Source organism: Symphalangus syndactylus, chromosome 9 (assembly GCF_028878055.3).
Source record: "Symphalangus syndactylus isolate Jambi chromosome 9, NHGRI_mSymSyn1-v2.1_pri, whole genome shotgun sequence".
Lineage (NCBI taxonomy): Eukaryota > Metazoa > Chordata > Mammalia > Primates > Hylobatidae > Symphalangus > Symphalangus syndactylus.
The window spans coordinates 48,076,861-48,101,276 of NC_072431.2; the positions used below are offsets into that span (position 1 = coordinate 48,076,861).

Genomic DNA, 24,416 nt, shown 5'->3' on the forward strand with positions numbered 1-24,416 from the left:
TTGTCAAATGAACTCCCAACTCACAAAACATAAAAATTCTTTAAAGTTAATTACACATATGTTTAATAATAGACAAAAATCATATTAAAAGATATTCAATTCACTAAGTTCACAGTAAATCACAGAAACTGTTTGTATGACATACCAACAAATGAGGTGGGAGATTCAGGACATTTAAAGGAAGTAGATATGCTCTGATTTCCTAAAATGAACATTATGCCAACAAATATTGTGACTGAGTCTTCTTCAATATGTTTCCACAAGGAAAACTGTGTAGTAATGATTTAAACCTTTTGTCAGATTGAAATCCTTATAATATAAAAAAGCAAACTTTCCTTTTACCCTTTTAATAGATGATAACATGGATGCCAGGGGGTGTTGCATGAAAGAGAGAGAAAGAAAGAGAAAGAGATACTATATATGGACACTTAATGGAGTAAGAAAGGGGTTACTAGAATTTAAAAAGAAATGCACATAAACCAGGGTAGGAAGAAGAGGGTATTTGGTGACTGGACAAGAATGTTGCCTACTTTGATAGGGCCAGGCAGTGTTCTTTCAGAGTAAAGGAGATGCATACTATTTCTCTGGTTATGAAGAAGATTGAACCCACAAACTCCATTTGATCACCATCCCCTCTATATTAAACTTCGTATTTCCTCTTTACAAACATAATTTTCCGCTTCCCCAGACGCGCTGAAGTTTTTTTCCTTACTAGGATCAATTGTCAACTGATGGCTACTATCTTCATTAGCCTCATGGCTATGCTGGAAAACCTCACCTGGGCCCTGCCTGTTTCTTACATGAATCAATTCCTTTCTCTAGTAATTATCTCCAATTCAATTTTTTGTCCACCATTGGAATTTTATAAGGAGCACTTTATAATATAGTATTTTTAAAAGAGCATATGTTATAGTTTGGATGTTTGTTCCCTCCAAATCTCATGTTAAAATGTGATCCCCAGTGTTGAAGGTGGGGCCTGATGGGAAGAAAGCATTTGTGGCATGGTAGCAGAACCCTCATGAATGGCTTGGTGCCATCCCTGCAGTAATGAGTGGAATGAGTTCCCAAGACATCTGGTTGTTTAAAAGCATGTGGTGCTCCCCCGTCCAACTCCTTTCTTGCTCTCTCTTGCCATGTGACACACTTGCTCCCCCTTTGCCTTCTGTGATGAGTAAAAACTTCCTAGGCCTCCCCAGGAAGCCAAGCAGATGCTGGTGCCATGCTAGTACAGCCTGCAGAACTGTGAGCCAAATAAACCTCAGCTATTCCTTTATAGAAAGAAATGCAAATGGACTAACATAGCATTCATCCTAGAAATACAGTGATCTTGCCCACTGCACATTCATGCTACCTGGTTTCAGTTGGGCCCTGTTTGGAAGCAACACTGCTTTTGATCATCCTTGACTGTGTATTGAATGCATGTCTTACTTTTTGATAATTCCAAAAATCATCTTTAATTAGAAAGCAAGGAAAAATAATGAAGAGCAAAAACAAAAAGTATAAACAAACTTATTTATTCACTTAACAATATTAAGTTCTAGTTCTAGTTGCAATGGTTTTTCAGTAACAATAACATCAGAAAAAATCCTGTCTTCCTAAAATAATTTTCTAGCTGGGAAAGGAAATAAAAAACTATATAATATGTGAGGCTATGACAAAAACCTCACACATTAGAGAAAAGGAAAGCAAGATATGAAAGCTAGAAGTATGAAGTGCTGATTGAGTATGTTAAACCATATGAATGTGCTGGTGTGTAAATTAAAAAATAGTCTAACACCTTTAACTTCATATGATGCAAACAATATGTCAAATAGAGTCTTTTTAAAAAATATTTAAGTTCCAAACATTTCAAACTTTAACTTGTCTTTTCCTTTCTATATTTCTCTGTGAATACATGCCCATCTTTTTTCCCAAGGCTAATGTCTAACTCAACCTCCTAATTTCTTTTCTCCCCTATCTTTGTTTGACCTTGTCTTCTTAGCTAAGTCTTTATTAATTTTTCCCCTTCCTTCTATTCTCAGTTTCCCTAGCCTATTTAATGCGCTTTTCTAAAAGTTTCATCTTAAAATTTTTCTTACATCCTAAACTTCTACAGCTCAAACTCCAATAGATTTTCTCACCACTCCAACCCATTGTGTGGCCTCTTATCTTCCGGCATTAATATTCTTAGTGGAGGGTAATTTTCATTACTCTTGCTGTCATTTAGCCTTATATTTTTCAACTTTTCCTATATATGTTCCTGATCATCCTGATTACACTGTAGCTTCCATGATAGCAACACCAGAGTCATTTATTGTTTAATAAATGGGACCTAATTAGTCATTCATTGAATAGGTACTCAAAAAACATTTAACACAAATACATTTCCAAATGAATTCACATTTAAAAGGTTTTCCTGGTGTTCTAGGAAAATACATTTTAATTTTTATTTATCCTAGTAGTCTGCTGCTTGAGACACCTTTAAATTCTGCAAAAATGAGCAATACTCTAATGTTTGGTTATCAACAGAAGAGGCAAAAATGTGTGTGAAAACAAGAATTTCCAATAATATTTATTTTTACTGATTTATTCAAAGTGTTTGCTATCTTGAAACATAAAAATACTTTCACAATATCTTCATAATGTAGCCTACTATAAACATTTCAAAGGAGCCCACTGAGACAATAAGAGCACTAATTGCTCTGAATTGTCCAATTCTATCCTTATGCTCAAATAGAGTTTTGTTTCAATCTCATAAGATGAAACAGGCTTACCTCAAGTTGTACATGCCAACAAAACAGGTAAAACATCTAAGAAGGAAACAGAACGTACACCAGATTTGGGTTTTCTGGAAGAATTTTAGCAATAAACATAATTTTGAAGATTGTAGCACAGAGTACATACACATGAATGTAATATAAATAAAATGACTACCACTTCAGTTTCTTTCGATGATAGTTCTCTTCTTGAGACTGTAAAGATGAACAAAGACTTACAAGACTAGTTTAATGTGTAGTACTGGATTTCCTACACATTAAGCTTCTGGACCCAGGATAGCCCTTCCTGAAAGCTCTCCACATTACCTTAGTACAAAGCCTGAATCTGCACTTGGTAGTAATCATTTAGCAAAATAAAAATATGTGCAAATTAGTGCCCTCTGCTTGATGGAAATCCTGTGCCCTATGGTCTTGTTCTGTAGATATCTCTACTTTCTGTGTTTTCAAGACACGTAAAGGAGGCTATGAAATTGAGCAAGTACCAATTTTGAAAACAATGATCTAAAACGCTCAATCTCCAAAGCTGATTAATGGCAACAAAGACTAGATGGAGCTAATAAGAGCTGGCTGTGTTTATAGAGCTTTCCATTTTAATAGAGTAATGTAATGGCCAAATTATTTTCACTCTCACTATCAATATTAAATCATAAGCTTAGCTAATATAGAATTAGACATTGTATGAGCTAATAAACAAAATTGGTGAAATCCAAGAAAATTTAGGGCATCAAGATGAGCTAAGAGGTTTTTTATGTTTTTTGGATTTTTGCTGTAACACCATGACAAATTGCAATAATTACTGCTGAAGGAAAATGAGATTTTAAAGCAGAAAGACTCAAGAAGAAGATGCTAATCTCATATTACTAAACTCAAATGGAATGTAATATGAGAAATATTGATTATAATTGTTCATCATGCCTTTGTAACATTTTAAATAATAAAAATTTTTAGACCATGGCATAGGGCAGTATTTATCAGGCATATTAAGTTGACTTTATTTTCAAGAATAACTATTTACTTTTTACATGTGTAGCATTACTGAAAACTTACACAGAGATGGTATCTGTGCTTCGTATCATTTTCTCAAAGACTTAATATGTGATTTCAAATACATGTTTCTCTATTTGAGTAGCAGGGAAGGAAATGGGAGAACAAGATTTCTTAAGTAAATATTTTAATATTTCTATAAAAATCATACATTTATCAGTTTCCTGTGTATTGAATTTATTTCTTCCTAAATGCAGTATATCAATGACACCAAATCCAAATGCATTTCACACATACACTGAAACCAAATAATTTGGTTTTCATATGTAGTTTTCAGTGATCCTATTGAACCTGAATGTTAAAGCAGTCACAATATTTTATGTATTCTTGTTATAATTTTTGATAATAAAATATTGCAAACAAAGGAATAACTGAAAACTATAGGCCCCACTGATGCCTAAGAGATATTAATATTTTTCTATATTTGGCTCAATTTTCTCTATTTTTTCAAAAAATCTACAACCAAGACAAAAGCCCTTCCTGCTCCTACCTCTTCTTTCCCACTCACACCTTATAAACACTATTCTTTAGTTTGTGTTTCCATTCACCTATGGTGTTTTTGTACTTTTAGTAAACGTAAATATATCCACTGCAATATATAATATTATTTTCATGTAAAAAATTTTACATAAATGGTATCAAATGATAAGTATTCTAGTGTCATTTTGCTTTAGTCAACATTGTATGTTTTTGAGAATTATACCTGTTGATGTAGGTAGATATAATTTATTCATTTTTATTTTTCACTTTTGTCTGATATTTTTTCTAGTGAATAAACAATGGTTTGTTATCCATTCTCTTACCTAGGTTGTTTTCAACTCTTAGGCTATTTACAATGTGTTTGCTTTTACAAACAGTGCTGAAATTAGCACACCTTTCTGTGTTTTCTTGTGCACATATGCAGGAGTTTATGAAAGACTTCTGGAAATGCAGCTACAAGTTTTAATATGTATGACAAATCCCCTTTGAAAACTGGCACAAGACAGGGATGCCCTCTCTCACCGCTCCTATTCAACAAAGTGCTGGAAGTTCTGACCAGGGCAATCAGGCAGGAGAAGGAAATAAAGGGTATTCAATTAGGAAAAGAGGAGGTCAAATTGTCCCTGTTTGCAGATGACATGATCGTATATCTAGAAAACCCCACTGTCTCAGCCCAAAATCTCCTTAAGCTGATTAGCAACTTCAGCAAAGTCTCAGGATACAAAATCAATGTACAAAAATCACAAGCATTCTTGTACACCAATCACAGACAAACAGAGAGCCAAATCATGAGTGAACTCCCATTCACAATTGCTTCAAAGAGAATAAAATACCTAGGAATCCAACTTACAAGGGATGTGAAAGACCTCTTCAAGGAGAACTACAAACCACTGCTCAATGAAATAAAAGAGGATACAAACAAATGGAAGAACATTCCATGCTCATGGGTTGGAAGAATCAATATCGTGAAAATGGCCATACTGCCCAAGGTAATTTATAGATTCAATGCCATCCCCATCAAGCTACCAATGACTTTCTTCACAGAATTGGAAAAAACTACTTTAAAGTTCATATGGAACCAAAAAAGAGCCCGCATCACCAAGTCAATCCTAAGCCAAAAGAACAAAGCTGGAGGCATCACGCTACCTGACTTCAAACTATACTACAAGCCTACAGTACCCAGAACAGCATGGTACTGGTACCACAACAGAGACATAGATCAATGGAACAGAACAGAGCCGTCAGAAATGATGCCGCATATCTAAAACTATCTGATCTTTGACAAACCTGACAAAAACAAGCAATGGGGAAAGGATTCCCTATTTAATAAATGGTGCTGGGAAAACTGGCTAGCCATATGTAGAAAGCTGAAACTGGATCCCTTCCTTACACCTTATACAAAAATTAATTCAAGATGGATTAAAGACTTACATGTTAGACCTAAAACCATTAAAATCCTACAAGAAAACCTAGGCAATACCATTCAGGACATAGGCGTGGGCAAGGACTTCATGTCTAAAACACCAAAAGCAATGGCAACAAAAGCCAAAATTGACAAATGGGATCTAATTAAACTGAAGAGCTTCTGCACAGCAAAGGAAACTACCATCAGAGTAAACAGGCAACCTACAAAACGGGAGAAAATTTTTGCAACCTACTCATCTGACAAAGGGCTAATATCCAGAATCTACAATGAACTCAAACAAATTTACAAGAAAAAAACAAACAACCCCATCAAAAAGTGGGTGAAGGACATGAACAGACACTTCTCAAAAGAAGATATTTATGCAGCCAAAAAACACATGAAAAACTGCTCATCATCACTGGCCATCAGAGAAATGCAAATCAAAACCACAGTGAGATACCATCTCACACCAGTTAGAATGGCCATCATTAAAAAGTCAGGAAACAACAGGTGCTGGAGAGGATGTGGAGAAATAGGAACAATTTTACACTGTTGGTGGGACTGTAAACTAGTTCAACCATTGTGGAAGTCAGTGTGGCGATTCCTCAGGGATCTAGAACTAGAAATACCATTTGACCCAGCCATCCCATTACTGGGTATATACCCAAAGGACTATAAATCATGCTGCTATAAAGACACATGCACACGTATGTTTATTGCGGCACTGTTCACAATAGCAAAGACTTGGAACCAACCCAAATGTCCAACAACGATAGACTGGATTAAGAAAATGTGGCACATATACACCATGGAATACTATGCAGCCATAAAAAATGATGAGTTCATGTCCTTTGTAGGGACATGGATGAAGCTGGAAACCATCATTCTCAGTAAACTATTGCAAGGACAAAAAACCAAACACTGCATGTTCTCACTCATAGGTGGGAATTGAACAATGAGAACTCATGGACACAGGAAGGGGAACATCACACTCCGGGGACTGTTGTGGAGTAGGGGGAAGGGGGAGGGACAGCATTAGGAGATATACCTAATGCTAAATGACAAGTTAATGGGTGCAGCAAAACAACATGGCACATGGATACATATGTAACAAACCTGCACATTGTGCACATGTACCCTAAAACCTAAAGTATAATTAAAAAAAAAATAAAAAAAAATATGTATGACAAATTCTTCCAAACTACTCTACCAAATTTCTATTCAAATATCTCTACAAACTTAAGCTACCACAGATAATAGGAGACCTGGTTTCCCAACATTTGGATTTATCAGACATTATTTTTGCCAATCTGATGGATATAAAATGTTACTTTATTGCAGTTTTAGTTTGTATATCCTTAATGGAATATAACATTCTTCCTAATGTTAATTTGCAGTTTATGCTCTCTTCTATCAATTATCTTTTGCTAAACATTTTCAATAACTAGGTTCTCTCTTTCTTGATTGGAAGAAATTATTTGCATATTCCATACACGAATGAATTTTGGTTTTCTGAACTGCAAATATCTTCTGTATATCCAGATTGATTTTTCACCCTTTTCAGGGTAATTTGCTTAAGAAATATAGGCACAGCAAATTTTTTTAAATATTATCTTTTTTTCTCCTAAACATCTTCTAGTTTTGCTTTTCATTTCATGCCTCTAATGCAATTAGAAAAATGTGTGTTTTATAAAAGTAGGGATATATTTGATCTTAGTTATTTCTGAATGTATGGCCAATTGCCCCAGAACCATTTACTGAACAGATTGAGCCATGTATGTGGGTAGAACCCATATATACATGGGTAGGACCCACATATACATGGCTCAATCTGTTCAGTAAATGGATTTTTCTATTACTTTTTCAGTTAAACTTTTATTTACTATAGTTTCATAATATATTTTGAATGACTAGACCATTATCATTTTTGTTTTTTGAAAAGTTTCAACCATTTTAGGCACTTTATAGTCTAACATAAGTTTTAAGATGAGTTTATCATGTTCCATAAAAGTGATAAAATCTTGGGTTTTTTTGAAAGTATAAATAGGAGGAAGAACTCATATATTTGTTATAGTAAGTCTTATATGTAAGTAATATATCTCTACATTTAATTAGGTCTTTTATAACTTTCAATAAAGGTTTATGACTTTCTAATTAAAATCTTCCCTCTGTGGAGTTACATCTATTTCTAGTACTCTCATTGCTTCTGTGATTGCTATATTTTGAAATTATATTTTTGTTTGCTATTTGTATATATGAATTTCTTTAATTTTTAAATAACCATTCTCTGTAACTTCTCTTGGACTTTCATATACATAATCATAATCTTTACAAATGATGATAGTTTTATATTTTTCTAATCCTTGCAAATTTATTTTGCATACCTTTTTCATTTAGCAGGAACTCCAATACAATGATGAATAGAAGAAGGCACTGAGGCCTTGTTCTCGATTTAAAGGCATGTTTTTAATATTTTATTATAAAGTATCTTGGTTAAAGTAATATTTGGTAGCTAACTTTTTATCATATTAAATAGGGTCCCTTACCCCTATTTGTTAAGAGTTTATACTGTAAAGGAGTCCTGAGTTTATTGAATGATTTTACTGCATGTATTGAAATAAACATATGTTTTAAAAATTGTTAATTTCTTATTGTGATAAATTACATGTTAATTTATCACGTTTTAACATTGTTATGCTTGCATTCTTAAGAAAAAAATTCATCATTCTTTGTCATGATTTAAATGTGCATGTTTTTCTTTGTTATATGCGGTAATATTTAAGCTATTATTTTTATATCCATTTTTATAAAAGATAATGATCTGAAATTTTCTTTCACTAATATCCCTGACAGATTTTATCCAAGTATAGTTTACCAAAATATAAAATTGTTGAGGAGCTGTCTTACTTTTTCTTTTACTTTAGAACAGTGTGAATCAAATGGACACTATGAAACCCTTGCTTATTGAACTTCTCTTGTAAATAGATTTAGAACACATATTTTTTGCTTGTTTCAGTCACTGTTGGTTCTGCTTTGTTATTGCCGTTTTTGTTGTTGTGTTTTCCACCAATGCTTAAATTGTTGACTACTGATTTAGTTTCATTTATTTTAATAGGATTACTCAGACTTTTATTTATTCTTGAATCTATTCTGTAAAGTATATCTTTTTCTAAAAAAAATACATATTTTCAAAATAATTGGCAAAATGTTATTTTATGATTGTGTGGTCTAGTTTTCATTAAAGCCTCTCTCTCTTATTAATCTGCCAGTGATTTGTCTATTGTATTAGTTTATTTAAAAGAATTAACTTTGAGCACTTTTTACTCTACTGTTTCTGTTTTTTTTTTTTTTTTGAGACGGAGTCTTGCTCTGTTGCCCAGGCTGGAGTGCAGTGGCGCGATCTCGGCTCACTGCAAGCTCCACCTCCCGGGTTCACGCCATTCTTCTGCCTCAGCCTCCTGAGTAGCTGGGATTACAGGCACCTGCCACCACGCCTGGCTAATTTTTTGTATTTTTAGCAGACATGGGGTTTTACCGTGTTAGCCAAGATGGTCTCGATCTCCTGACCTCGTGATCTGCCTGCCTCGACCTCCCAAAGTGCTGGGATTACAAGCGTGAGCCATCGTGCCTGGCCTGTTTCTGTATTTTTTTATTGTGATAAGAACACTTAGCCTAAGATTTACTCTCATGACAAATTTTTAAGTGTACAATGCAGTATTGTTAAGTACAATTGTACAGCAGTCCTCTAGAAGTTATTCATCTTTTGTAAATAAACCATGTACCCCTTGAACAGAATGTCTCCATTTCCTCCTCCCTCCAGCCCCTGATGGGGTAGCTATGGGTTATTTTCTATTTAAAAATCTTCTATTCTCATGTTTACTTTTTTCCTTCTTTCTACTTTCTTTGGGTGACTTCATTATTCTTTTTCTGCCTGTGTAAACTGGAAGTTGTGCTGATTTTTAGTTTTTCTTCTTTCCTAATATATGCAATTAAGGCTTTTGCCTTATAATTGTGATTTTAGCCAAATCCCACACATTTTGATTTATAGCATTTACATTATCATTCAGATAGAAATATTTTCTAATTTCCATTATCATTTCTTCTTAAAGTGTTTCATGAGTTATTTATGCCTTTTTTAAAAAAAAAACAATTTCCAAATACAGTGTGTTACCTATTTGACTCTTAACATGTCAGGGATGGTAACAGAGACCTAGTGTCTTCTGACTTTTGCTTTTCTAACCTGTAGCCACTACGTGTGAGTGCATCTTTATCCACATTGGCGAGGCTGGTGTCCAGATTGGCAATGCCTGCTGGTAGCTCTACTACCTGGAACACAGCATCCAGCTCGATAGCCCAATGCCAAGTGACAAGACCATTGGGTAAGGAGATGATTGATTCTACGCCTCTTCAGTGAGCAGGCAAGTTTGTGTCCAGGGCAGTGTTTATAAACCTGGAACCCACAGTCACTGATGAAGTTTGCACTGGCACCTACCACCAGCTCTTCCACCCTGAGCAGCTCATCACAGACCAGGAAGATGCTGCCCATAACTATGCCTGCGGGCATCACAACATTGGCAAGATCATTGGCCTCATCTTGGACCAAATTCGCAAGCTGGTTCACCAGTGCACAGGTCTTCAGGCCTTCTCGGTTTTCCACAGCCTTGGTGGAGAAACTGGTTCTGGGTTCACTTCTCTCTGTTGATTATGCCACAAAGTCTAAACTGAAGTTCTCCATTTATCCAGCCCTGCAGGTTTCCACAGCTGTGGTTGAGCTCTACAACTCCATTCCACCACCAGCACCACCCTGCAGCACTTTGATTGCAACTTCATGGTAGACAATGAGGCCATCTATGGCATCTGTTGTAGAAACCCCAATACTGAGCACCGAAACTACCCTAATCTTAACTGCTTTCTTAGCCAGATTATGTTCCCCATCACTGCTTCTCTCAGATTTCATGGAGTCTGACAGAATTGCAGACTGACCTGGTACCCTCTTCCTGCATCCTCTTCTCTTTGGTCACATATGCCCTGTCATCTCTGCTGGGTAAGACTACCATGCATAGCAGAAGTCACCAGTGCTCACTCTGAGCCAGGCAACCAGATGGTGAAATGTGACTCTCACTATGGTAAATACATGGCTTACTGCCTATTACACTGTGGTAATGTGGTTCTCAAATACGTCAATACTTACTGCTATTCCACTAACAAGACTAAATGCACTATCCAGTTTGTGGATTGGTGTTTCATTGGCCTCAAAGTTGGCATTAATTGCCAGCTTCCCACTGTGGTACCTGCTGGAAATCTGGCCAACGTAAAGAGAGCTGCATGCATGCTGAGCAACACCATAGCCATTGCTGAGGCCTGGGTTTGCCTGGGCCACAAGTTTGACTTGAGTTATGCAACTGTTCCTTTGTTTTCTGGGAAATGGGTGAGGGGATGGGAGAAGAAGCATTTTCTGAGGCCTCTGAGGACATGGCTGCCCTTGAAAAAGATTATGAGGAGGTTGGTGTGGATTCTGTTGAAAAAAAGAAGGGGAACACTAATTTTCCACTCCTTTCAGCCTTGCAGCATGTCATACTTCCAGAATTTCAGCTTTGACATTAGCTGACAGGCATTAAAGCTTTCCAGTTAGATTGTTTTCACTCAGCGGTAATCATGACTTTTCCATGTGTGCCTACAAGATTTTTCCATCGTGTCTCAAATTAAAGGCTTGAAGTAAATAAAATAAAATAAAATAAAATTTCTGTATATATGGAGATTATATTTGCTATATTTTTTCTTCTTTTAAATTTTTTTGAATTATCAGCAGAAGCATGATCTGTGTGACTCATTTTATGCCAAAATATGTTTTTCTTAATAGTTTCATACATGTTTCAAAAATGAAAACGCTTTAATTCTTGAGTACAGATTTCTAATGTATCAACCTTATAATTTCTCTTTTTATTGTGGTAAAAATACATATAGCATAAAATTACCATCTTAACCATTTTTAAGCATAAGGTCCAGTGGTATTAAAAACATTCATAATGTCCTGTGTGCCTGCTCTTTACAGTCTTTACATGTACTAAATATATATGCAGACTGCTGAATTGCTCCTTTTATTATTTTTCTGTAACCTGCTTTTTTCCCAGTAATGCTTTGGCTTCAAAATACATTTCTTAAACATTATTATAAGAAGTAACATCATCTTTCTTTGCTTATATTTGCATCAAATATAATTTTCCATTTCTTCACATTCATAATTTTGTGTCTTTATGTTTTAGGTAAGTCTGTTGTAAACTATATACAGATGGACTACTTTTTAAAAATCCACTTTGAGAAGTCTTGCCATTTAACTTGCAAATTTAGTCAATTTACTTTAGATGTATTTCTACCTTTTTTTTAACTTTTTGAGATAATTGTATATTCACATGAAACTAATTTTCACTCAGTTTCCCCCAGTGATAGCATAACTAAAGTACAATATTACAACCAGAAATTGACAATGATATAAACTGTTGACCTTAATTCCATTTACACTAGTTTTACATGCATTCATGTAGTGTGTGTACGTGTGTGTGTGTGTGTATTCAGGTCCATGAAGCTTTATCACATGTAAATTTGTGTAACTACAACAATAGTCAATACAAAACAGTTCCATCACAAGGATTCCTTTCATTGTTCACACCCTTTCCTTGTCTACTTCCCTCCCTAATCCCTAAAAAACATTCACCTGTTGTTTGTCTCTATCATTTTGCCATTTTTTGAATGTTAAATAAGTGGAATCACGGAGGAGATATGATTTTTGAGATTGGCCTTTTTCAGTCAGTATAAATCCCTTGAGAACATCTGATATGGCTTGTCTGTGTTCCCATCCAAATCTCATCTTGAAGTTCCCATAATCCCCACATGTCATGGGAGGGACCAGGTGGAGATAATTGAATCATGGACAGTTTCCCTCATCTGTTCTCATGATAGTGATTGAGTTCTCACAAGATCTAATGGTTTTATAAGGGGCTTTTTCCCTTTTTGCTCGGCACTTCTTGTTGCCACCATGTGAAGAAGGGTATGTTTGCTTTCTCTTCCACCATGATTGTAAGTTTCCTAAGGCCTCCCCAGCCCTGAGGAACTGTGAGTCAATTAAACCTCTTTCCTTCAAAAATTACCCAGTCTTGGGTATTTCTTCATAGCAATGTGAGAATGGACTAATACACCATCCAAGTCATTGTATGAATTAATAGTTGTTTCTTTTTAATCAATGGTGTGGAGATAAGAGACTCTCATTCAAAAATGGGAAAAACAGGAAGCACATAGCAGTCACTACTCCACAGCAATTCTTTCTCCAGTTCTTTCCTTCCACTCTCCCTTATTTTACTTTATTTATTTATTTACTCTTTCAGACAAGGTCTGGCTCTATCACCCAGGCTGGAGTGCAGTGGTGTGATCTTGGCACACTGTAATCTCTGCCTCCTGGGGTCAAACCATCCTCCCACCTCAGCCCCCTGAGTAGCTGGAACTACAGGCATGCACCACCATGCCCGGCTACCCTCCACTCTCTCGAAGCCAATTCTGATTTGGCTTTCTCTATAGTCCATCTACCAAATCTTCTCTTGTCAAGGTCTTCCATGACCTCCATGTTGCTAAAAACAATGTTCATTTCTCAGGCTTTATCTTACGTGACCTATAAGCAGCATTTGACATAGTTTATCAAATGACCATTATTCTATTTCCTTCTTGAAACACTTCCTCATTTGGCCCCCAGGACATGACGCTCTCTTATCTATCTGTTTACTTCACTAACTACTCCTTTCTCAGTCTCTGCATTTACTTCCTATCCCTCCCTTGGCAAATTACAACAAACTTAGTGGTTTAAAGCAACACAGATTTATCTTACAGTTCTGGAGGTCAAAACTCCAAAAGGAGTTTGACTGAGCTAATATCAAGGTGGCAAACATTCTGGAGGTGCTAGGGGAGAATTTGTTTCCTTGTCTTTTGCAGTTTCTAGAGGCTACTTGAATTCCTTGGCTTGTGCCTCCCTTCTAGCAATCATATTACCTCACTGACCTCTGCTTCTGTCATCACATCTCTGTCTTTGGTTCTGATCCTCCTGCCTCCCTCTTATGAGCAGTATTCTGATTACATTGGGTCCACCTGGATACTCCAGGACAATCTCTCCAAAATATATTAACAGGTTTTGAAAGGCTGGGATGTGAGCAACTTTAGAAGGCCATTATTCTGCCTACCACATTCTCTCTTGCTGGTTCTCCCACATCTTTCTAACCTAAACATTAGCATCCTTCAAGGACTCTATCTTCCGATTGTTTCTTCCCATTTCTATGCTTATTCCTCGTGTTAACTGTTACAGTGATTTATATGACTCATATCTGATATTATGGCTTATAAGTTCCAAGTATATGCTGATGATGTTCAAAGGTATATATTCATCCTGGACTTTTCTACTGAGCTCCAACTGCATGTGTGACAATCTTACTTCATATATCCAATGGACATCTCAAATTCAATACACTCCAAGTGGAACTTCTCATTTGTCTTGTATCCAAAAGCTTATTCTCTAAAAGAATTTCTCATTTCAATAAACTTGAAGTTCCATATTTACTTAGAACAAAACCCATAGACTCTCCTTTTTTACAACCTACATCCATTTTACCAGAAAATCCTGATGGTTCCATCTTCAAGACATATTCAAAAACAAATTATATTTCCTCACATCCCCCAGGCAGACTCATCCAATCCACCATGATTTCTTGCCTGGATTATGGCAATATCCTCCTTATCCATCTCCCTATTTGCATTCTTTCTCCCTACATTTTATTCTTAACCTATCAATCTAAGTGAAAGCGTAAGTTAAATCATTTCACCTCTAGTGACCTCCTCTCACTCTGAGAGAGAGAAAACCAAGAAAATTGACTGGGCCTGCAAGGCCCTACATCATCTGCTCCCCATCTCCCATAATTTCATTTGGTGCCTCTATGACTCATCTTCTATTATTTTTATCTGGCTTTCTCTGTTTCAGCCCTACCCACCTCCTTTTCATTCCTGGAACATTACTGGCATTCTCTGCCTATAGTGATTTAGCACTGCCTCTTTTCTTCTTCTACCCTGCTCTTCCCCAGATATCCTCTTTGTGTGCTTCTGTGCCTCCTCTCAGTCTTTTTTCAAATTTGACATTCTCAGTGTGGCTTCTCTGAAAAATTTGTGATCCCTACTTCTGACCTGGCACTTCCTATCTTTCTCCTCCGCTTTGTCTCCATATCACTCCTTCCCATGTGATATGCTCAGAAGCCCTTCACTTCCATGGTTTCCAAGGTCCTGTATTCTTTTTCTTAAAGACAGCCCACAACTGATTCAGGATTCAGGTGCTACAAAAATGGGATGTACTTTAATTGTTAATTGTCTATCTCCTTCTGTAACAGTGCAAGCTCCATGAGGGCAAAAGTATTTGACATTTTGGATCACTGTTGTATCATATCACATAGAGGAGTATCTGGCACATAGTATGTAATAAATATTTGTTGAATCAACTAATATAATCAGTAGAATTCACAAAGAAAAACACCAATAGATATAACCCTCTAAAAAACTAACTTCTGTATTTTACAAAAAATACCATAAACAGAATGGTAATCAGCAGTCTAAGACAATATTTGCCACAACTTTGATAGACAAAAGTTGAATGCCTTTAACATATGAAAGAACAAGAACAAACCAAAACAATAAAAACCATGCAAATGAACAAGACAAAATTTAAGTATTCACTGGGAAAATATGTAAGCAGTTATTCATCAGCTTTAGTGAAATGATGCCTTTGTGTCATTGGGATAAAGATTCATGTAGTTTAGATGGAAGAAGTCAACAAATGATAATTAAATTATTTGGCTCAGTGCTTGTTCTTTGTTAATGTTCTTACACTGGCACCATTCCAGTGTGTCTGGAAGAGACCTATGAGACACTATGGGTTTCTCTCATAAAACAGAAGCAGTCACATGGCTTTGGACATTGCCTTTTTCAAAGATTACACAAGTACATTTTCTTTTTCTTAAGACAATAATAATTTTCAGCATATTTCTTAATACTGAGTAAAAAAATAAATGATTATGAATCATAAACCACAAAACCAGAGGGCTGCTTTTGTGCCACTGTAATTACTAACAACATTCATATACTTACTCTAATACAGGGCCTAATTTCAGTAGATTTAGTGGTACGCCTGTTTATTTATAGGAAACTTCTTTAAACAAATACCTAGAATGATTAAACACTTTTAAATGGGTTGTGCCTGCTGCTATGGCAGAACTTTTTTCTTTTCACTTCATCTTGTAAACAACATTTACTTAATTCTTTTCTGATTATAGAAATAATTTCTGTTCATTTTAAAAATAGCTTACAATGACAATAGACATAGAAATAGAAGAAAAATAGAGAGAGTTTTCCCTATTCTCACAGCAGAAACAGTTATCAGCACAGAAAGGTTTCTATTTTTGTGTATTTAGTTTACAGTAAATTTTAAAGTCCATTTTAGCAAAACTGAGATCTTACACTCTGTATTATTTCACTTCTTGCTTTTGTAATTCAATTTCATATGGTGAACATTGTTTCATATCATTGTGTGTTGTTCAAAAATTTGAAAATTCAGTTTTAATTTTATAAATGCATTATATTTGATTTACATGATAAAACTGACCATGTACTCATACTTTTATACAGACTTATATGGTATCAAGTAAGGTTTAACAGAGTAGTCCATGAGTAACCCTCAGAATTAAAGGTTTCATTCCAATGAATGCAGACTATTTTCATAATTGCTTTCTTTGCTGCAACACAAGGAGTTAGGCCACCTAAAATGCATTTACCCCTGGCTCTCCTAGGTGACCCTGGTTCAGGCTTGGATGACAGTTTATCAGAGGTTGTGAACTAGTCAGCCTCCCAAATCCAGCTACCATGGCTCCACCAATTGGCATCCTTTACATGGTGGAGTCATACTCTTCTGCCCTGGCCTTGCAGGGCCCATGTCAACATACAAGACTATGTGTGGCTTTTGAAGATATTAAAAAGCCAGCAGTCTTTCTGACATCTTCTGGATCTTAGTCTTTTCTCTTTTTTTAATATGTAGCTACTCTTATGGGAAGGCCAGATTGACATATTAAGAAACCAAGACTAAATAATAAGTAATACCATGTCAGTGATTTTTATAAAATTCTGTAATTCCTACTACCTGGGAGAGCAAAGCAATTATAGTAGATGACGTCCTTAAAACGCCCTCCTTGTTCCCAAGTAGAACACTCTTCTTACCAGAGTTCTGCTCCCTGATTGGTCTGAAACATTTTTAAAATAGACTTTTATTTGTAAATATAAACAGTTGGTCTGAGGAAAACACCACATTGTAACCTTTCAACGGTATAAACAGAGTCAAAACTTGAGAACAGGAGTATATTCTTAGAGTTAAGAAGGACTCCTAGGGCAAAGTGGAAAAACTGATAAGAATATTTTTTTAAGCTGTAAAACCTAGTGATTAGATTGTAATATTTTAATCTCTTACTTGTTAAAGTCTCATTTTAGTACCTTTGCATATATGGTTCCATTCCTTTGTATACAAATCAGGTCCTAGGACCATTAGCTAATGATAGTTTTCATTTTGAATGACTTGCATGCATTTCATTTAGTGGGTCTTGTCATGACTTCACCTTTCAGTTTTGTGGCAGCTGTATAGATCAATTACCAAAAAAAAAAAAAAATCTTTTTATCCTGTGTTTCTAACACAGATGCTCACCATTTCATCAAATCTAATTTAAAAGGACACTGTAACTTTTTTGTTTGTTTGTTTGTTTTTTTGTGACAGAGTCTCCCTCTGTCACCCAGGCTGGAGTGCAATGGCATGATCTTGGCTCACCGCAACCTCCACCTCCCAGCTTCAAGCAATTCTCCTGCCTCGGCCTACTGGGTAGCTGGGATTACAGATGCACACTACCACTTCCAGCTAGTTTTTGTATTTTTTAGTAGAGACAGGGGTTCACCATGTTGGGCAGGCTGGTCTTGAACTCCTGACCTCGTGATCTGCCCGCCTCAGACTCCCAAAGTGCTGGGATTACAGGTGTGAGCCACTGAGCCTGGCCATCATTTTTAAATAAAACAAAGAAATAAGGTTGTTAAAATTTCTCATAAAGCTTATTCCAAAAGATAAATCACTTTAAAGTTTTCTGGCATTTTTTCTTCCATTCTCCCTTATGAATTCATTACTTTTAGAATAGTCATAGGATGTATAGAGATTTTCCACACATACAATAAAGTTTATACTTTTATACATTCTGAATCAATTGTAGGTAACGCTTAGATGCTAAATTATGAGAGATTGGGATTCTAAAAAATGTCTATACTGAGACTGAATACAATACTAAGCACTTACATATCAGTTATATCAGCCAAATATAATAAAATTGCCCAGAAAAATGACCTTTTTCTACAAACATTTGTCTTAATGTACTTGTCTTTAAAGACAAATCTTGCCTACCCAATTTTTCAACAAGTCTATCTATTGATATTTTGAATACTAGGGATCGGAAAGAATTAGGATCTATTTTACATGGACTCAACAGAACAATGGCAGTTACATAACTGACACCTACATCACTCATTCCTAAAAACAACAACAAGAAAGGAATTTATTGTCTAGAAATCAATGGATGAAATTAGTCAATGTTAAATAGGAAATATGGATATGGATATGGATGTAGTTGTATGACGCTTAAGGATAAACATACAGCTTCTCCATCGTGGGGAGCTGTATGAGTGCACTGGGGTGCAAGGCAAGGGTGTTTGGCTCAGGGAGCTGCAGGACAGACCCAGTAGTAAGTGTCCACTTACCTTTGCTTGTACCCCAGTGCACTCTCCACCATGTCCACTCCGCAGTCTGCCCAAGGAAGCTGACCTGTATAGATAGTATCAATACAATCCTGTGCCCTTGGGGAGTTTTGGCCAATGGAGAGGTCAGATAGGATATGGGAAGGAAAGTATGGGATCAGGATGTATATTTCCCAGTTCCCTCCCTTGGGTTGCCTGTGTCCTTAAACAGAAGGTCACTACTCCTCTCAAGACAGCCTGATCTTTCCAACTCTCCCCTTTTGGGCTCTGGTAAATTCTCCCTCGCCTCATCCTTAACAGTCTATAGATGCTGCTAGCCCTAGGTTTGTGTATAATCCCTCATGGTTTTCCTATAATTTACCTACATTTTTATAATTAGTCATTTTTTATAGAATCATTCTTAAATTATCCTAATTTGTGTGGGCCATGTGATTTCCACTTAGGCCCTGTTATGTCTCCTTTTGAGAAAGTATTGCTCTCCTGAGAAATATCTCCAGCCCATCTGAGTGCAAACACTCACCCACTGCCACAGTTAATTGGGTGCAGAACAAACACCAGAGAGCAAAGAAGAGTCTCTTCCTAGAAATTCGGAAATGAAACCAAGAAATTACAATTCAGCCTAGGTGTTCTTTGAACAAAACAAATGACAGCCCCAAGCTTTTGGATGGCCAAAAAAACAAACACTCAGTCTTTAGGGAATAAGAAGAAAGCCAGTGTGTAGAGGAGAGAAACAGGATCTTGACAGTTTTCAAATTCCTGATTCAGTTGTTCCTGAGACCAAGCTTCAGTCTTGCCACTGGCTTCTGAGAGACATGCCAGTGCACTCTTACAATTCCCTCTCTTTGACTTCATCTATTTTGAGATGAGCTGCTGCTTCTCGGAACAAAACAGTCCACATACAGTCAGCATATTAAATTATCACTTATGATGCCACAAAAGCCCTGAAGAGAAGATAAAAGTGTTTTCATGTTTTTCTTTTAACAAGACAGAAACTGAGCCTCAAAGAGGCTAAGAGACATATTTGAATCACACAGCTAGTAAGTGACGGAGGTGAGATTTGAACCCCAAATTACAAAACCTAAGCTTTTTTTTCAAACCCAAGCTACATTGGTGTATTAAACAGGGTTCCCTAGAGGGACAAAAATAATAGTATAAATATAGATAGATACAGGTCTCACAATAGGCTGTCTGCAAGCTTGAGGAGCAAGCAGAGCCAGTCTGAGTCTCAAAACTGAAGAACTTGGATACCGATGGATGTTCCAGGGCAGAAACCATCCAGCACAGGAGAAAGATGTAGGCTGGGAGGCTAGGCCAGCCTCACCTTTTCACTTTTTCCTGCCTGCTTTATATTTGCTGGCAGCTGATTAGATTGTGCCCACCAGATTAAGGGTGGGTCTGCCTTCCCTAGCCCACTGACTCAAATGTTAATCTCCTTTGGCAACACCCTCACAGACACACCAAGGATCAATACTTTGCATCTTTCAGTCCAATCAAGTTGACATTCAGTATTAACCATCACAATTGGATGAATTCTTTATAGCAAAATTTTATTGGTTTTGGAGAGGCAAAAGCATTTCTACCATGCTTATGCAGAACCTGAGTTAATGTTCTAATATGCAAACCTATCACACCATCCTTCCTTCCTTCATAAGAAGCTTTCAAGGGCTACTACTATTGCTCCAGCATCAGTCAGATGACCCAGCATGATCCAGCACCTGCTTGCCCCTCCAGTTTCATCTCATGCTACTACCCCAGTGAACTTTATACTCCAACCCACCTGAAGTGTTTCAGTTCTTTCAAAGCACATGGTCTCTCTCAGTATCATGCATACATTCTCATGCATACATCTTCCCCCACCGCCTACTCCCGATTTTATCTGAGTCATTTCCTAAAGAAATTAGTTGCCTCTTCTATCTGTCATCAAGCCTGGGTCAGGCACCATTCCTGTGTGGTCCCACAGTACCCTGAGTTTCCCATGTCAGATTCCTAATTCACTGAAATGTATTCTAAACTTCTTGTGGGCAGGGCCACATCTCCCTATTGGATCCCCTATACTGAATCCAGTGCCGGGCATGGAACAGGTATTCAATAAGTACTTGATGAATTAATGAATGAATTTACTATATGACTGTTTGAATGTATTACTCTTCAGTTTAGAAAAAATATATATATGTAGGCCATGCACAGTGGCTCACGCTTGTAATACCAGCACTCTGGGAGGCTGAAGAGGGCAAATGGCTTGAGCTCAGGAGTTTGAGACCAGCCTGGGCAACATGGCGAAACTTCATCTCTACAAAAATTAACTGGGCCTGGTGGTGAGTGCCGGCAGTCCCAACTACTCAGGGAGGTGAGAGGATGGTTTGAGATGATTAAACAGAGTTTGCAGTGATCATGCCATTGCACTCCAGCCTGGACTCTCTCCTCTCTTTCCTCTCTCTCTCTCTCTCTCTCTCTATATATATATATATATATATATAGATCGATAGATAGATATCTATATAGATCTATAGATCTATATATGTCTATATATGTCTATATATGTCTATATAGATCTATATATGTCTATATGTCTATATAGATCTATATATGTCTATATAGATCTATATATGTCTATATGTCTATATAGATCTATATATGTCTATATAGATCTATATATGTCTATATGGATCTATATCTATATATATCTATATATGTTGTTGAGACAGGTGACACCCTGTCTCAACAACAACAAAGCATTTTCATTTAGGACTTTGAAGACTTTGCCCTACTTTGTTTCCTAGTATTCTAATCTGTATATAAGGCTGACACTGGTTTGATTCTGAATTTTGTAAACAATCTTTCACTCTCTCCTAGAAACTTCTAAGATATTTTTTCTTTCTCCTTCAAGTTCACAACTTTTACCAAGATATAACCAGGTCTGGAGCATTTTTCTTGGCACACTGTATGACCTTCACATCTGAATGTGTGTGTGTGTTCAGTTCAAGAAAATGTTTTTCTATTGTTTGCTTTTTCCATTTTTATTCTTAATTATACTTTAGCATTTTTGTTCTTTTTACATCAATATCCTGGGAAATTTCCTTAACTCTTTCTTTCTGATCATTAATACTCTTCAGTTCTATTTATGTCATAGTTTAGCCTTTCTCACATTTTATTTCAGTAATTATGTCTGTAGCTTTCAGTATTCTTCTTGCCCTCTGATTACCTAATTTTCATGGCATTGATTCTTGGGATTATGAACAGTGTCTTCTTAAATTTCTCTAAATTTACTAATTTTTAAAAATTCTCTTTTACTTTTCGTGTTTTCTTTGCATCTGTTGTGGTTGCTTTATTAGTCTTTCTTTTTCAGGCTGTTAGCTTTTTCCAGATATTTTATGATCTGGGGTACCAAAATCTGTATTAGTCAGGGCTCTCTAGAGGGACAGAACTACCAGCATATATATACATATAAGGGTATATATAGGAAAGGAGTTTATTAAGGAGAATTGACTCACGTGATCACAAAGTGACGTCCCATGATAGGCTGTCTGAAAGCTGAGAAGCAAGGAAGCCAGCAGTGGTTCAGTCGGAGTCCCAACACCTCAAAAGTAGGGAAGCAGGCAATGGACAATGCAGCCTTCAATCTGTGGCCGAAAAGCCCAAGGGCCCCTAGTAAACCACTAGTGTAAGTCCAAGAGCCCAAAAGCCGAAGAACTTGGAGTCTGGTGTTTGAGGGCAGGAAATATCCAGCACGGGAGAAAGATGAAGGCCGGAAAACTCAGCAAGTCTGCTCACTCCACCTTCTTCTGCCTGCTGTTTCTAGCTGCACTGGCAGCCAAGGGGATGGTGCCCACCCAGATTAAGGTTGCATCTGCCTCTGACTCACTGAGTCCACTGACTCAAATGTTAAGCTCCTTTGGCAACACCCTCATAGACACACCCAGGAACAGTACTTTGCATCCTTCAACCCAATCAAGTTAAGACTCAATATTAACCATCACAATAGGCTAATTAGTTTAGCAAATCAGTATGAGTTTCCCTAGCATTTGTCTTCACCTTTTTTGCAAAAGGCCCACCCTTAGTTAAAAAAACAAAAACAAAAACAAAAAACAACAACAAAAAAACACCAACTGTGGGCTCTGGGCTCTGTGAGTAAATTGGCTGGGCAAGGCACAATCGTGTAGAATCATTTCAGTGTTCGTTGTGGGAGCAAGCCAGTGAGCCAGGGTCCTTTTTGATTGCCAAAGTAAGAAAGTCTCTATTGAAGGTTATAGGACTATTTATTTTCTCCCTCATTCCTTCTTCCCTCCCTTATTGTCTTCCTTCCTTCTATACTTCTTCATGGGTTTTGCTTATTTTTTCTTGTTTTATTTCCTGCAACTTGGTGGTGGTGTAGCTTGATCATATGCTGGTCGTTTTCTCCAGATGTATCTCATCTTGTCAGCTCTTCTGCACAGGTGTTACTCAGTATGAAAGCAACCCCTCCACTCTTCCTCTGTTGGGAACCAGAAATCAGCATCCTGGCCTGGAACCCTGAGATGAGCCATAGTCTCTTTCTAATCCCACAGTTCATGGTCCACCCCTCTGCTTCTGTAACATTGTCACCTTCTTCTGGTAACCTATATTCTATAGTTGCTTTCTCAGCTAATTCTAACACCCATTGGGGACTCACTAGGAGCGAAGGGAAATTTGAAGTCTCCTATCCACTCCCGCTCAGATGTAGAGCTGCTTTGTTGCACTACTCTGGGGGTTACCATTCTCATTTTTTACTGTAAATCATGCATTTGGATGCTATGACACCAGCTCTACTGCTAGTGCCCCTTCTGTTCCTGTGGTATGAGTAACCACAGCAAGACCCCACTTTAAATGTTAGGTAAAAGTGGCACACAAGGCTACCCCTACCCCTTAATGTTGAATCTTCCTGCTATTAGCATGATGTTTATGCTGAGTCCAGAAAGACACAACTTTAGAGATAGACAGAATCAAAGTGGATATTACATAAAAATTAAAGTTGACATCATTTATGAACCTATAAAAATTGTAGCTCTGCCAGGGAAGAAAGTACATAAAAAGAATCAGACTAGGATCAGCCAAGAAACAAGTTAACTAAATCTAATCAAGTAGTGATGCTGCTCAGGTGAGAGCTGCAGACTTAGATTTGGTTAATAAGTTATATATGATTTGAGTCTAGCAGATGTGAGCTATGCAATAACTATGTTTGGGAATCAGACTATTTTACATGAGGTCCCTAAATATTATCACAAGAAAGATCACCTGAGATGTCTAATGCCCCAAATTTCCTGCCTGGCCGGAAATCTCACATTAATATGCAACTCCAGCCAGTTGAGCATTTAACCCCAAAGCTGTTTGAGAAGGCAACCGCAAATGCGTAGGAGCGTTTATTTTTATGTCACTAATGCCTTACCCTTGAAGTGCTTTAGAATTAAACATGCAATAGTTATTAGACTAAAGCATCATCAGAATCATCTGTAGGTCTTATTAAAACACAAATTGCTGGGCCCCATCCTGAGTTTCTGTTTCTGGAGGCCTGGGGTGGGGACTGAGAATTTGTATTTCTAACAATTTCCCAGGTGATGTTGATACTGCAAGTTATGAGACCAGGTTTTGAGAAATAAAAACTAGAAATGGAAATGAAAATAACACTGATAATAGAGATATTTTATGTTAGCTTTTGGAATAATCTTTTTATATTTATTGTTTTAATTGCTGTTAATATTTAAGATAATTTAGAATATTAGAACACTTAAAAGATCAGCCTTATGTTTTAATTTATATATCTGAATTATTGATTTAGACTTACAGTTTTAAGTTGAAAAGGATAAGAATGTTCAACCACATGTGAAAACAGTTGAGAGTGTTTAAGAGATTTAAACATTATT

The 24,416-nt window shown here is 36.7% G+C and overlaps 1 pseudogene; it reads left to right on the plus strand.

The window, feature by feature from the left end:
- Positions 1-10,026: 10,026 nt before the first annotated feature.
- Positions 10,027-11,365, plus strand: LOC129490654 (tubulin alpha-1B chain-like; annotated as a pseudogene).
- The last annotated feature ends 13,051 nt before the right edge of the window (positions 11,366-24,416 follow it).